Source organism: Hyperoodon ampullatus (assembly GCF_949752795.1).
Source record: "Hyperoodon ampullatus genome assembly, chromosome: 6".
Classification (NCBI taxonomy): domain Eukaryota; kingdom Metazoa; phylum Chordata; class Mammalia; order Artiodactyla; family Ziphiidae; genus Hyperoodon; species Hyperoodon ampullatus.
In genome coordinates, this window is record NC_136919.1 from 2,443,460 (window position 1) to 2,457,096 (window position 13,637).

The following is a 13,637-nucleotide window of genomic DNA, read 5'->3' on the forward strand; positions in this document are numbered from 1 at the left end:
ACAAGTCCTGCCGAGGGTGGGGGAGTGAGATGGGGCTCCAGGGGATTCTTATTTCCTCCATTTCAGAGATTTGTTCCTTGCTGAGAAGCTTTAGCAAGAGCTCTCGGGATCTGGTCTTCAGTTTCCCAGCCAAACCTTCCCACAAGAAGAGCAAACCCAGACAGCGCATTCATTCACTCATCCATCCATTGACGTGCCGCGCCCTGGGGAGGGGTGCAGAGACAAGGGCAGAAGCCCCTGTTGTCTGGGAGCTCAGAGGTGGGGGAGGTTTCCAATGAGACAAGGTTCCCTGCATCAGGTGGAGCTGGACCCGGGACTGTACTGTGATTAGCTAACACTGAGCCCCCCTGACAGCCCTGAGAGATGAGAACTCTTCTTTTATTTGACGCATTTGACAGTAAAGATCCTGAGACTTGGAGAAGGGAATGCCTGCCTGGGCTGTGCCATGGCCAGGATCCTGCTGGCCCTAAGTCCACACTGAGCATGTCCCATGCTGCTGGGGGCCCCCTGCTAATCCTGCTAAAAAATAGGAGATAGGGCTTCCCTGGTGGCGCAGTGGTTGAGAGTCTGCCTGCCGATGCAGGGGACACGGGTTCGTGCCCCGGTCTGGGAAGATCCCACATGCCGCGGAGCGGCTGGGCCCGTGAGCCATGGCCGCTGAGCCTGCGCGTCCAGAGCCTGTGCTCCGCAACGGGAGAGGCCACAACAGTGAGAGGCCCGCGTACCGCAAAAAAAAAAAAAAGGAGATAAAAATAAGAGATTGCCTATTTGGACGATGTGAACCTATTGTGAACGTTTCCTAAAAGGAAAGCGATCTCCTGTCACCTGCCTGCTTCTATTAGCACAGGCTGCAGAGAATGCTGAAAACTGTTCATTTTAATAAGATATGAAGACGGAGGCCCCTGTGTGACTGACACTTACAAATGGTATGACACGACAATAAGGTCTACGTGAGGTTGGAGGCCTTTCATCCCAATAGCTAGGGAGCCGTTCCTTCCCTCAGGAGGGTCTCCGAGGTGCCATGTGAGCTTTAGCCACCCAAGCCCTACAGCAGATGACCTTCTCTGGGGCACAAAGACCGGAGACATGGACTTGGCCGTGGCTCTCCTGTCAGAATCCATTGCTGCCGCCAGCTCCCGATGGCAAGTTTGGTGGGGGATGAGGAAGGGGGAGGGTTTGGGGGAGGAGGAGGGAACAGCGAGGTTAAATGAGGGGAAGCAGAGCTGAGCACGTGTTCCGGGGTGGCGGGGCGCAGGGGTGAGGGGTGGGCTGTGCCGAGCTGAGGCTCCCTCCTGCCCTGGCCTGGCCGCTGCCCCCACCACCCCCCACCTGGGGGGGCCTGGAGCAACCTAAAGAGCATCAGCTACGGTTCTGTGCTCAAGCACACTGCTGCCCGAGCCAGTCCCCACACGGTAAAATGGGGAGATATGGGTGGTGGTTTGGATTCCACTAAAGACGCTGGGAGGACACATTTCATCCTCAGCCTCCCTCGCCAGGTCCTTCTCCCTCGGGCGTCTGCCCCCTTTCTTCGTGGCCCTGGTTCTCGGGCGCTGTCTCATCTATAGTTCCTTCATCCTCTGCCTCTCTGTACCGGGAAGGAGGGTCCATGAGGGCTGAGCTTTGTCTCTCTCGGTCTCCGGCTCCCAGCCCCAGCCATAGCGACTGTTTGTTGAATGAATGAAAGACCTTTGCATGAGAAAGCATTTGTCTGAGGCTCTGTGCTGGTCCCAGATTCTCAGCCTTCCAGACTAGGAGCAGCCAGAAGCCGAGCCTCCCTCTGCTCCTGACGCCCCACTGAGACCACTGGCCGTGATGATCCTTCCTGTTGGATGGATGAGGAAACCGAGGCAGTGAGGGGCAAGTGACTGCCGGATACCGAGCTGATGCACAGCTCAGGGGTGTGCCCAGAGCCCCCTCGTCACCAGGCTCCCCAGAGAGAAAAGGCAGAGCCCATCTCAGCCCATCTGCCCTGGGGACACTTGGACCACTGCAAGACCCCTAAGTGGAGCCTCCCACCCCACTCCCCACGACCCCCATCCATCCCACGCACGTCTGGGCCCCTCCCCAGCAGGAATTCCCTAGCTGTTCCTCTTGGCCTCCCAGATGGAGTGCAACCTCTGCAGGGCAGGCCGGTCCCACCACCCTCCTCAGACCTTTGGCCTAGGACCACCCCCTGATTGGCTGATCCCAGGTGCCTCACTGCCATTGCCCATGCCAGTGCCTCTGCCACAGATGCTCTTTCTACCCGTCACCCTTGGACGAACTCCTACACACCCTACAAGGCCCAGCTTGAGTGATGCAGCCTCCGGGATACCAGGAGGATCACGTAACACTTTGATCAAAATTCTAATGTCCCCTTTTCTGCAATTGTTTACCTCTCTTTGAGCAGGAGCGCCTATGCCAAGTCAGACTGACTCGTTTATTGAGTACCTACTGTGTGCAGCACGGGGACGGGTGCTGTGACGCAGGGGTGGACAGGACAGGTCCAGTCTTGTCCTCTCAGAATCTACCCCTGGGTCAGGCTCGTGGTCTGGGCTGGTCCAGAGTTTGGGTCTGGACCTGTAGATCTGGTCACACTGCCCTGGGGCAGCCCAGGGGGAAGACAAGGGCTTGGAGGTGGACAGAGCAGGCTTGACCCTGGTCCCCGGCTTCCTAAGTGGGTGAACTTGGGCCCTCCGCTCAGCCTCAGTTTCCCCATGTGCGGCTCTGAGCCACATGAGTCTGCTTACCTCCCAGGTGAGGGTGAGGCCACCCCCACCCCGCCCCCTCCAGCATGGATGCTCTGTGAGGAAAAGACTGTGGCCTTCCCAGCAGCAAGGGCTGCGCTGGGCATGAAATCCCACCTGTTCCTCCTGGTGGTCCGGCCTGGCGCCTGGGTGCTGGTCTCTGGAGCCCCAGTCCTGCCGGCTTTACCCATCCTAGAGGGGGGGTGGGGCTTGGCCAGACAGCTTCCTTGCCTCTGATGAAGCCTGGAGGGGACTGGCATTCCACCCTCGGCCCCGCCGGCCGCCCCCTGAGCTGGGAGTGCTTCCCTCCACAGCCCCGCCTGCGGTCCCCCCTCCTCTGCTGGCTGTGGAAAGGCCTTTGCACGCTTGGTCTGTCCCTTGGCAATGATGGTACCAGGAGGCTGGGGACAGGGGGCAGCATGTGCCAGGCCGTGGGAGAACATCTGGGTGCAGTAGCATGCAGTGCTGAAAACCAGACCTTGTCTCCAAACCAGGGCCAGTGGTGCGCTGGCAGCAGGAGACATGGCAGGGAGGGAAGGGCCCGCCTCGGGCATCTACCACCGTCCTTGGTCTTCCCACCGACCCATTGTCGCTCCCAGATGGGTCAGTCTGGGGGCACGAGTTCTCTCTGTTGGTGGCTCCTGTCCCCACCGCACCCTCCTTGCCCCCTTTCTCAAAGCCTGGGGTGCAGTGTGGCTCCCAGGTTGGGGAGGGACCCTGGGGCCGCTGTCCTGGTTATGAAGCTAGAATCACCCACGAGGACACTGCTGCCCTTGCCGACGCCTGCCGGCCTCTCCCGCTGCACAGTTTTCACCAGCCTTGCCGTTTGTGTTCTGATGAGAAGTTTGGGGTCGTCGGGCGACCTTGTGCGCTCTGAGACCCTGCTGCGTTTGTGAGACATGCACCTCCCCTCGGAGGAGCCTGGGACGGCCGCACTCTGCTGCCACCAAACCTGCCCCTCCCTTGGGGGCTCTCACCCCGAGCATCGGGGGCTCGGGCCAGAGTGGGCCTTGCTTGGCCTGAATGTCGGTTCCCTCCCTTTTACGGGGGCGCGGCACACGGCTCACGAGGGTGGGTGAGAAAGCCGTGTGTGAGAAGTGAACACAGCTGCTGCCTGTGTGGACACCGGCGACAGGCACCTTCCAGTCTCCCCCCAGGCGTGGTCAAGGAGGGGACATGGCAGGTGAGCGAAGGCCGAAGCGGGGCGGGGCTCTACACCCCGGGCCCCCTCTCTGTAGGGTTGCATCTCTCCATGTCATGCTGGATCCTGGGACCCAGCGCTCTCCTCTGGGGCCTCTTCCCTTCATCCCAGCAGTGAGAACAACAGTTCCTCCCTGCCCTCCACCTGGGGCCTCTCGCTGGGCCCACCCACCTCCTCCCCAAACCCCTGTTAGTAAACCCTCCTGAGCACCCTCATCTGAGTGACCTGTCATGTCCCCTCCGGGACCCTGCCCGATGCTCCCTTCTCCCAGACACACCGGGACCCATACTGGATGTGATTAAATTGCACGATTTCTCGGCGTTAAATGACATCTCTTTGGTTGACTGTGCCTTTGCCTGCCTGCTGCCGTGGCTGAGAATCCTTTCTTACATCTGCTCATTTCGTTGGCCCATTTCTTCCATTCCTGAGTCTTTCTGTCTTCATACTGATCTGTGGGTGCTTGCTACATATTCAGGATATCAATCCTGAATCTCTCTTATGGGTGGCAAATATTTCCTCCCCACTGGTGTCCGTCTTCATCTCTCTTTATGGTCCATCATCATGCTGAAGCTGAAAGTTTTCAAGCGTAGATCTGTCGGGCTTTTTCTTTAGGGCTTCTGGGAGGCTGATAAAAGCACATGATATTTTCCCTACTATTGGTGCAATTTTGACTTTGATGCTTAGTTTTTAGCCCATTTAGGAATTTTGCAAATGTGAGCCAGAGGTTTGCTTATTTTTATTTTCATTTTGTTTTGACACATGAATAGCCAGGTGTCACCTGTTCACTATTGAAGTGAAAATCACATCCATGGTAAATCTCATTCCATACACGCAAGGGTCTGTTTCTGGACCCTTTGCTCTCCTGCTTGCCTCTCTCTTCCCCAGCACGTGACAGATACAACTTTTATGGCTCTGTGGAACCACGGTTCTCGAGAAGGGCAAAATGCCTGTCAGTGGGGCTTCCCTGGTGGCGCAGTGGTTGGGGGTCCGCCTGCCGATGCAGGGGACACAAATTCGTGCCCCGGTCCGGGAAGATCCCACATGCCGCGGAGCGGCTGGGCCCGTGAGCCATGACCGCTGAGCCTGTGCTCCACAACGGGAGAGACCACAACAGTGAGAGGCCCGCGTACCGCAAAAAAAAAAAGCCTGTCAATGTTCTTTTATCTTGCTGTCAAATTTTTCTTAAGTTTTTTCCTCTTCTGAATTATGTGTATTATCAGCTTGTGAGGTTGGGAGTCCTTGGGGGGCTTTAATTAAGATAGAACTGAATTACAGATTAAGTTGAAGAAACTCAACCTCTGGAGAGTGGAGCAGAATGGTAGAACCCCAGGACCAGACAGCCTGGGCTCAGTCCCAGTTCTGTCACTCCCCAGCTGTGTTCCCTTGGATAAGTTGCTTGACTTCTCTGTGCCTCAGCTTCTTCTTGTGTAAAATGAGGTAATAATCACACCAATATTGCTGGAAGCATTAGTGTAAAAAATAAAAGAGCTAAGATATGTAAAGCACATATGAAATCAGACATCATCTGTTTTAAGATAAATCATTATTGAATTTATTACTAGGAAGGAAAAAGCTGCCAGTTAAGCTGTGATATGCCCTTAATTGTAAAGTATATGTCAGTTTCAGAGAGGTTCGAATGTGGAGAATATACTTATTACAATCAATACAGGAGAATATTGTCTGTACAATGTTACAATGTCTTCCCATCAAGGAGCCTGGTTCTTATCGTTAAATATTTACTGAGATTTTCATTTTCTATCCTTCAGTAAAAAAAAAAAAAATTAAGTGCTTTTATTTATTTTTATTTATTTATTTTTAAATTAATTAATTTATTTTTTGGCTGCGTTGGGTCTTCGTTGCTGCACGCGGGCTTTCTCTAGTCGCGGCGAGTGGGGGCTACTCTTCGTTGCGGTGCGCGGGCTTCTCATTGCGGTGGCTTCCCTTGTTGCGGAGCACGGGCTCTAGGCACGCGGGCTTCAGTAGTTGCAGCATGCGGGCTCAGTAGTCGTGGCTCACGGGCTCTAGAACACAGGCTCAATAGTTGTGGCGCACGGGCTTCATTGCTCCTCAGTATGTAGGATCTTCCCGGACCAGAGCTCGAACTCGTGTCCCCTGCCTTGGCAGGTGGATTCTTAACCACTGTGCCACCAGCGAAGTCCCTCCTTCAGTTAAATTTTATAGCATTCTTCATATGAGTTCTTTAGGGTCTTCAATAATTTTTAAGAGGGTGAAGGGGTCCAGAAGCCCCAAAGTTTGAGAACCGTGGCTCTGCATTAACAGAAAGGCAGGGAGACCTTAGGATCATCTTAACAGATGTGGACAGGGCAGCTCATCACAGTCAGCATCTATTGCTGTTTGAAAAGAGAAACTTGCTCACCTAGGAAAGGGTATCTGACGATAATTGATGGCAGGCATCCTGCACTTGGGGAAATACGGAAAGTGCTCGCGGGAGCAAGCTGAGCCGTGCACCCTCGTGCGCCAGGGTCTCCGCCGCCAGGGAGGCCTGCATGACAGAAACGGAAATAAAAGACACAAATATTGAACCGCCGGAAGCTGAACTGTGACTACTCACCGACACTGGAAAATTCCACTTCACAAATCCAAGTGAACCCAATGAAGATTTATTAGGACAATTACAAGTTTAGCAAGTCGGCCAGCTACAAAATAAACGCCTTTAAAAATCAATGTTTTTGTACCCATTACCATAATCCAAGTAGAGATGTGATGAAAAACTGATTCAATTTGAGGAGAGGGACAAAGGGAGCTTAATTGAACATGTGTTACTTATTTATTTTGTAAAACTAAAGCAAACATGGCATGATAAGCATGTGAGTGGTGAGCCCATGAGTATCTGTGACACCATACTCTTTATTTTTCTTATACTGGAAATATTTTAGAATACAAAGATGACAATGGATCCCATTCCTGATGACAACAAAATTACCCGGACTTCACTGTATGCTGACTTTTATCTTCCCAACATTTCTTCTGTCCCCTGTCCTCCTTTTGCTTGGGTTAAGATTTTTGTTTCGTCAGAATACACCCTTGAGTAATTCTGTCAGAAAGGAGGGTGGTGGCCAAATTTATGCGTCCTTGCATGCTTGAATGTTTCAGTTTTGCCCCGAAAGCAGAATGCTGGATTTGGAATGGTGGACTTAATAACATCTCTCAGAATTTTGGAGGAGAGATCTGGGTCCCCTGTCATTTTGTGTTGCTCTTAGGAAAACTGGCAGTGCTCTAGCATGCTCCTCCACAGGGAAGCTTTCTCTCCCTCTCTTACACTTTTTTTTTTTTTTCCTTTTGCGGTACTCGGGCCTCTCACTGTTGTGGCCTCTCCCGTTGTGGAGCACAGGCTCCGGACGCGCAGGCTCAGCGGCCATGGCTCACGGGCCCAGCCGCTCCGCGGCACGTGGGATCCTCCCGGACCGGGGCACGAACCCGTGTCCCCTGCATCGGCAGGCGGACTCTCAACCACTGCGCCACCAGGGAAGCCCCCTCTCTTACTCTTTTTCTCAATTTTTCTCTCAAGTGGAAGTGCTCACTCTCTCTCTCTCTCTGGGAGCCTCTTCACTCTGTTCCTGGTGCTCTTTCTGGCCGCCCCAGGTCTGCCGGCCTGTGTTCATGGGCTCCGAGTCTGAAGATGGATGTCTTTCCGTAGCTCTGGGTCATTTGGCTGTTTTCTTCCTTCCGTCCTTGCTGCTCCACTTTGGGATGTCCCTTAGGTGGCTGTGGGGCATCTGGAGCTGTCCCCCAAGTCCCCACGTTTCCCTCCTGTTTTCCATCCCTTTGCCCTTTAAGATGAATTCCTCCAGCGGTGCCTGGCCTGGTCTTCCGGCTCACCGATCTGCTCCTCATGTCTCCTTTCTGCTTTCAGCCCGTCTATGTTAAATTTCCAAGATCTCTAATTAGTTCTTTTATATCCAGGCCCATTCTTGCTTCATGACTACAATAACCCCTCTTATCTCTCTAAAGATAGTAATTATACTTATTTTAAAATCTCTCTGCTTACTCAATCAATGCCGCTTCCCAGGGAGTTGGGGTTTCTGTTTCTGAGATGAAGCCTCTGCGATGGGGTAGCTTTTCCTCACTCGCTTGGTCTGGTGGGCAGTATGCCTATTTTTACATTCGATCTGTCTGCCGCTGCTGCGTCGGTTTCTGAGCCTCTGACGGAAGATGGGGTGGTACGAGCATCCGGGCAAGGTGGGTGGGGAATTGCTCCCTTGGACTGGGGGGGGGAGGGTCCCTGTGTTTCATCAGGAACAGTAGTTCCCTGGTCAATGTCCTGCAGTGGTGACCACTCTCTGCTTTAATCTGGGGACTCAGGGGCTCTCTGCTGCTTACCACGTGGGGGAGGAGAGACTGGTCACGGGGCTGGCCCGTGGGCAGCAGCTCGAAGAAGCACGCTGACCATCCTCCCACCCCACCACGTGCCTTGTCTCCGTGGCTCTGAATCTGGGGCTCAAGCCTCTCAGAGCCGTCCTCTCAGAGCACCTGTTGGTGGTTTCCTCTAATTTTGTTTCTTTGCATCTTTCTGTGATTCCTACAGAATTCTGATCCCCTGAAAAGACTCCATTTTTAAAAAAACCAATTCTGTTATGAATTTTTTTCTTTTAAAAACATCTTTCTGACACTTGGTAGGATTTGGGGGGTGGGGAGTATACATCGCTTCCCATTTGACTGAAGCCTCGGAATGTTATTCAACACACCTGAAGAGCATGTTTTGCCCTGGGTACCCCGCGGCCCCCCTCCAGGGCGGGTGAGGCATCAACAGATCCTGGGTACCAAGTACCGGCTCCCAAGATGCAGCAGCATCCCTTCGTTTTGGATGATGCTTTTGGATTGAGACTAAAGTCTGGGTCTGCTTGACATTGTGAGACCACACAACAGAAAATAATCCAACTGCTGAAACCACAGAAGTTATTGATAACTTCCAGGGCCTTCCTCTGAGCTGGGGATGATGACACCTACATCCCAAAGGAGACACCAGCTTAGGTGGAGTTCCCCTTCGTCCCTCAAAGTGCTGTCCTGAAGCTTCTGTTTGTTCAAAAGAAAGAAAGGTGGTTGATGTTTTGGTTTTAAAGGACACCCCTCTGTGCTGAGATGGCATCAGTGGCAACAGAGGGTCTCAGCCGGGGGTGGGGGGGTGGTAACATCAACCAGACTAGCCAAGGAGATGCCATGCGATGGGTCCCTCGACAGGCCCCTGGAACGTACATGGGACCCTCCGTGCTCCCACCATGCAGGGGACTGTCAAATGCAGACCTGTTGTCCAGGGGTGGTAACACCCAGCCCAGCCCCAGCCCTACTGAGACATCTTGTCACTCTAGATATTGACCAAGCATCCCCCGGAAAGATGTTCCCGTCTGCACCTGCACCGGGTCACGCCACCTCCTCACCTACGTGTAGCATCATCTCTGTTCCGACGTTTAATTCGCCTGACCCCCGCCCGTTATTGGGCAAGTCTCTGCATAACTTGATCAGTGGAGAGACAATTGGATCAGGGTGTGCAGATCGCTGCCCCCCTCTTACCTCGTGAATGTCAGAGGCCCCCGGGCACCGGGACCTGCTCCTTCCAAAGTCTCATCTTTGAAAAGCAGATGGCGAGCCTCAGGCTTTATTGAATTTGCGTTTATGTATGTGATGCATTTGACTGTAGCCGGAGGGCGGCTGCCCGGCCCAATAGCGAATTTGGCCCGTCAACAAGGTTAAAACCTACTTACCTGTAAGAAACTATTTGTTCCAGGGAGGGGGTTTTGCCTTTGGTGGTTGGCTCCCGACCAGTGGCTGACAGTCTTCCTTGAGGAAAGCCTTTTGGACCTTGGGAGTGACTTCCATGAGGAAGCCCAGCTGCCTGCCTTTAGCCCCACCATTCCAGTTCTGGGGGCTGATCCTAAGGAATCACAAGCACGAGAGCCTGAGGATGGATGTGTGTGATCCTCGATTGCACTGCTGCCACTATCGGTTTAAAGGAGAAAGCAAACAGCCCACATATTTACCAGCAGGGTGTGGGTTCAATAAGTCAGCACATAATCACACAAGGGAATATTGACAAAGGAGAGAGGCTGCGTGCCCAGCATCCTCGGAAACAGATGCTTCTGCTCTGTGCAGTCTGTGCCCCAAGCGGGACCTCAGACGTCGCTCGGCGCTCAGGCCAGGTGGAAGCTCCACTGAGCCGGGCAGGCGCCGCCCTGCAGCGTCTCTCAGATCTGACCTCCAGATCTGCCCTGCCCAAGGTGGGCGGGGCCCTCTGACCTTCAGGCCGGAGTCACCTTTACTTGGCTTCGGCTTAAGGAGGGGGGGGCAAGTCAGAGGGTCCTGGACTGGGTGGCACCAGCCGACCCACGGTGCTGGACGGCAGCTGGCAGAGACTGTTGGTGTCACGGGAGGTATAGCAGCCCCGAGCTTCAGGACCACGGGACGGTGTGGCCCTTGACCTCTGACCGGGGTGTAGAGGGGCTGGTCGTCCGAGGAGCGCCGTGGCCGGGCAGCTGAGTTGACCGCTGCCTGCTGGCTCCCTTGTCAAGGCCATCGTGTGGGCGGGCAGGGCCTGCGTGGAGCTGCCCGGAGGATCAGGAAGGCCCGCCCTCTCCTCCAGCCTCTGTGAACGCCTCCAGCCTGACCGCCACTGCCTGTGGCCTTGCCTGTATCTGCCTGTCTCTAGTCTGGGGTCCTCACCTGTGACGTGGTGGTGGTCAGGGCTCTGAATGCTCGAGAACGCCCCGCACACGCAGCCTCACATCAGAGCCGGGCGGGGGCTGGGCTCAAGCAGGGAGCATCTCGAAGCATCAGGACCCAGACCCCAGCAGCGTGACGGCTGTCACCTACCTGGATTGCCCAACTCTGGGCCAACAGCAGGTGGACTGACTTCCGGGTGACGTGGTGGCTGTCCTCAGAGGTGACTGGGCTTGTGGACGTGAACTAGAGGTGGGCACAGGCCTATGGAGGCGAGAGGGGCAGCCTCGGGAAGAGGTAGAATCAGCAGCCCCCCCGCCAAGGCCACAGCCAAGTGTCAGCACCGGTCCCTGGGCGCTCACCCCGCTGGGCACTGTTCCCATTCTACAGATGAGGAAAGTGAGCTTCAGAGCACACAGCTCCGTCCTGACCACACAGCAGTCAGGCTCAGGGCTCGGGCCCCTCTGGGGTGGGGAGTGGTCTGGGTGCCGCCTGCGGACCGGCCACGTTTCTGGCAGTGGCCCCTTCGGAAAAGCTAAAGACACAAAAATTGTGCACCCGCACCTGCCTCCAGGGTCCCCAAACTCAGGAAAGAGGACTGTGTCCTCATCCTTTCGGAGGATGCAGAGAGCAGAACCTGAGGATGTTCTCCTGGTAAGATTCCTCAGGGCCCCGCAGGCCTCACCCCAGGTGTGTGTCGTCACCTGCAGACACACTGGTTAGGGGTGTGTGTGTGTGAATGTATGAGTGGCTGGGGTGCAGGCCTTGGATCCGCGGACGGGCTGACTGAGGCCCCAAGAGGAGTCAGGAGACCTCACTGCTGTGGCCCAGGGAGCTCTGGGACCAGTGGGGGCTCTGGCCCAGCAGCCAGGCAGGGAGTGGGCGGAGGTTGGAGCTGAGATGGCCCGGGGTGTTCTGGGCTCCTGCATGCCCCCAGCCCTCAGGCTGTGGCCACCCCACTTGATGCCCTCGGCCCTGGGCATCTCAGGTCTTGGATGTGCCATCCTAACCTCGGGGCCACCAGCTCTAATGGGCAGACACGGGAGAACATACTGGGGCGGCGGATGGATTAGCTGGGAGGGCGTGCTTCTTATACCTTCACACCACAACCAACCATGCTCAGGACAAGGGACGGAGACATGCCCCCCGGGCATGGGGGTGGAGGGGTCTCCATCTCCGGCAGCCCCCAGCAGCCCTTCTCAGCCCAGCTTTTGCCCAGCTGTCAGCTAGATTGCTGGATTTTTTGGGGGGTGGGCACTGCCTGCAGCCACCCTGGGGTCACTGGGGAGCGGCCTGGCCTGGCCTGTCTGGGTCAGGTCCCCGACTGGCTTCAGTCTGGTTGCTGTGGAGCCGCCGGAGCGGCCTCAAGTGGCAGAGGCGATGGGGGCTTACAGCATGAAGAATGACAGTGTCAGAGAGGTGCGGGGACGCGAAGGGCGCATGGAAACGCTGACATTGCTCCCAGATGAGGTCAGCCGCCGAAGCCCCTTGGAGGAGAGCCGGGCACTGAGCAGTGAACACTGTTTATTTCCTGACAGGGTGGCAGCGACGCCCCGGGTGCCACCCCCCACCCCCGCTTCTGGAGGGCACAATGCGCCCAAACACGAGAGCAGAGCCAGGCCGGGGGGGGGGGGGGGCGGTGGTGGAAGCAGGGAGGCAGCACGCCCACCCCCATCCTGAGAGCGCCTGGGGCGGGGCAGCACTGGCAGTTTCCAAAGGGCGCCTAGGGTGGGCAGGTGTCTCACTGACATGGGCTGGGGCAGGACTGCTGAGTACTGCTTCCTTATTCCAGGTCGGATTGCTTGTTTTTTAAAATCCATTAATGCAAGGAACGGCACATCGTGGCAGAGGCCACCTGATTGGACCAGCTCCCTCCCACCCCCGGCCGAGCCCAGAGCCTCCACAGGTTTTCTTCCTGCTTGAATTTCTCCTCCAAGCATCCCTTCCTTCTGACTCCAGTGGAACTTCCCTGACCTTGGCTGTCTCCGGGTACAGCCCCCCTGGCTAAGAGTGCCCTCTGGGGTCCTTGATCTGGGCGCCAGGCCGGCCCTGTCCCCGACGGCACAATGCTGCCCCTCTCTGAATCTTCATCTCGTGTCTGAGGACAGTCACAGATCGGGCACCCAAGGCCGATGGGGCTGAAATGAAACAAGTAGGTGAAGGAATGGCCGTGGACACGACTTCTATCTCCTTTTAATTACTAGCATTTGGTAATTTTCATATCTGAAGTCAGATGAATCTGTTTTGTCAAAAGCAGGAGGAAGGCCCGCGTTCCAGCCCAGTTCTGAGCTGGAGAAAGAGAATGTCTTTTGAATCCTGTTAAAAATAAACGTGTTCATAGCGCGCTGCTAAGAGCTACGCAGACCTTTTCTCCTCAGCTCTCGGAGCAACTGTTGATCTCACCTGCATCCAGAGAGGAACGGGCCCGAGGTCTGCCGCAGGGCTGCTGACTCCAATCCTTTGCCCTTGCTCCCAGGCCTCACACCTCTCAATCCCCAGCTCCCTGGGGCTGAAGGGAGGCGGAGGGATAAACTACTGTGTCGTCCAGCTCCTCCGCCTCCAGATGGGCTGGGGATCTGGTGGGAAAACGCTTCTGTGGGGAGGCCCAGCCGGGACTCGGCAGGGGTGGAGCGGGGTTCAGACCCAGAGCTCCGACCCTTCGGTGGTGCAGGATGAGTCCTTGGGGTCCCACTACCCCGGGAGAGAGCTGGTGCTCGTTCTGTCTGTCTTCTAGCCAGCGCCACGTGGATGGCCAGGCGGCCCACCCAGAGCCAGGCCTGCCGTGGAGCCCAGTCACCCTCGCTTTGCACCTGCTGGCTTTGTTCCCGTGCCCGCCGGGAACACGGTGCCCGCCTGTCTCCCCTCCCCCCCGTGGCTGCTCCCTGATCGTGGCAGGGGGTGGTGAAGGTCCATAGTATCATGGCATCTCAAATGCTACATGCCTGCTTAGGCACCACAGACGAGGAAGTTTGGGCAACATTTTAAAGAATGAAGCAGTGCCCTGTGGGGCGAGGCCTTCAGAGCCTGGTCTGGGGTCT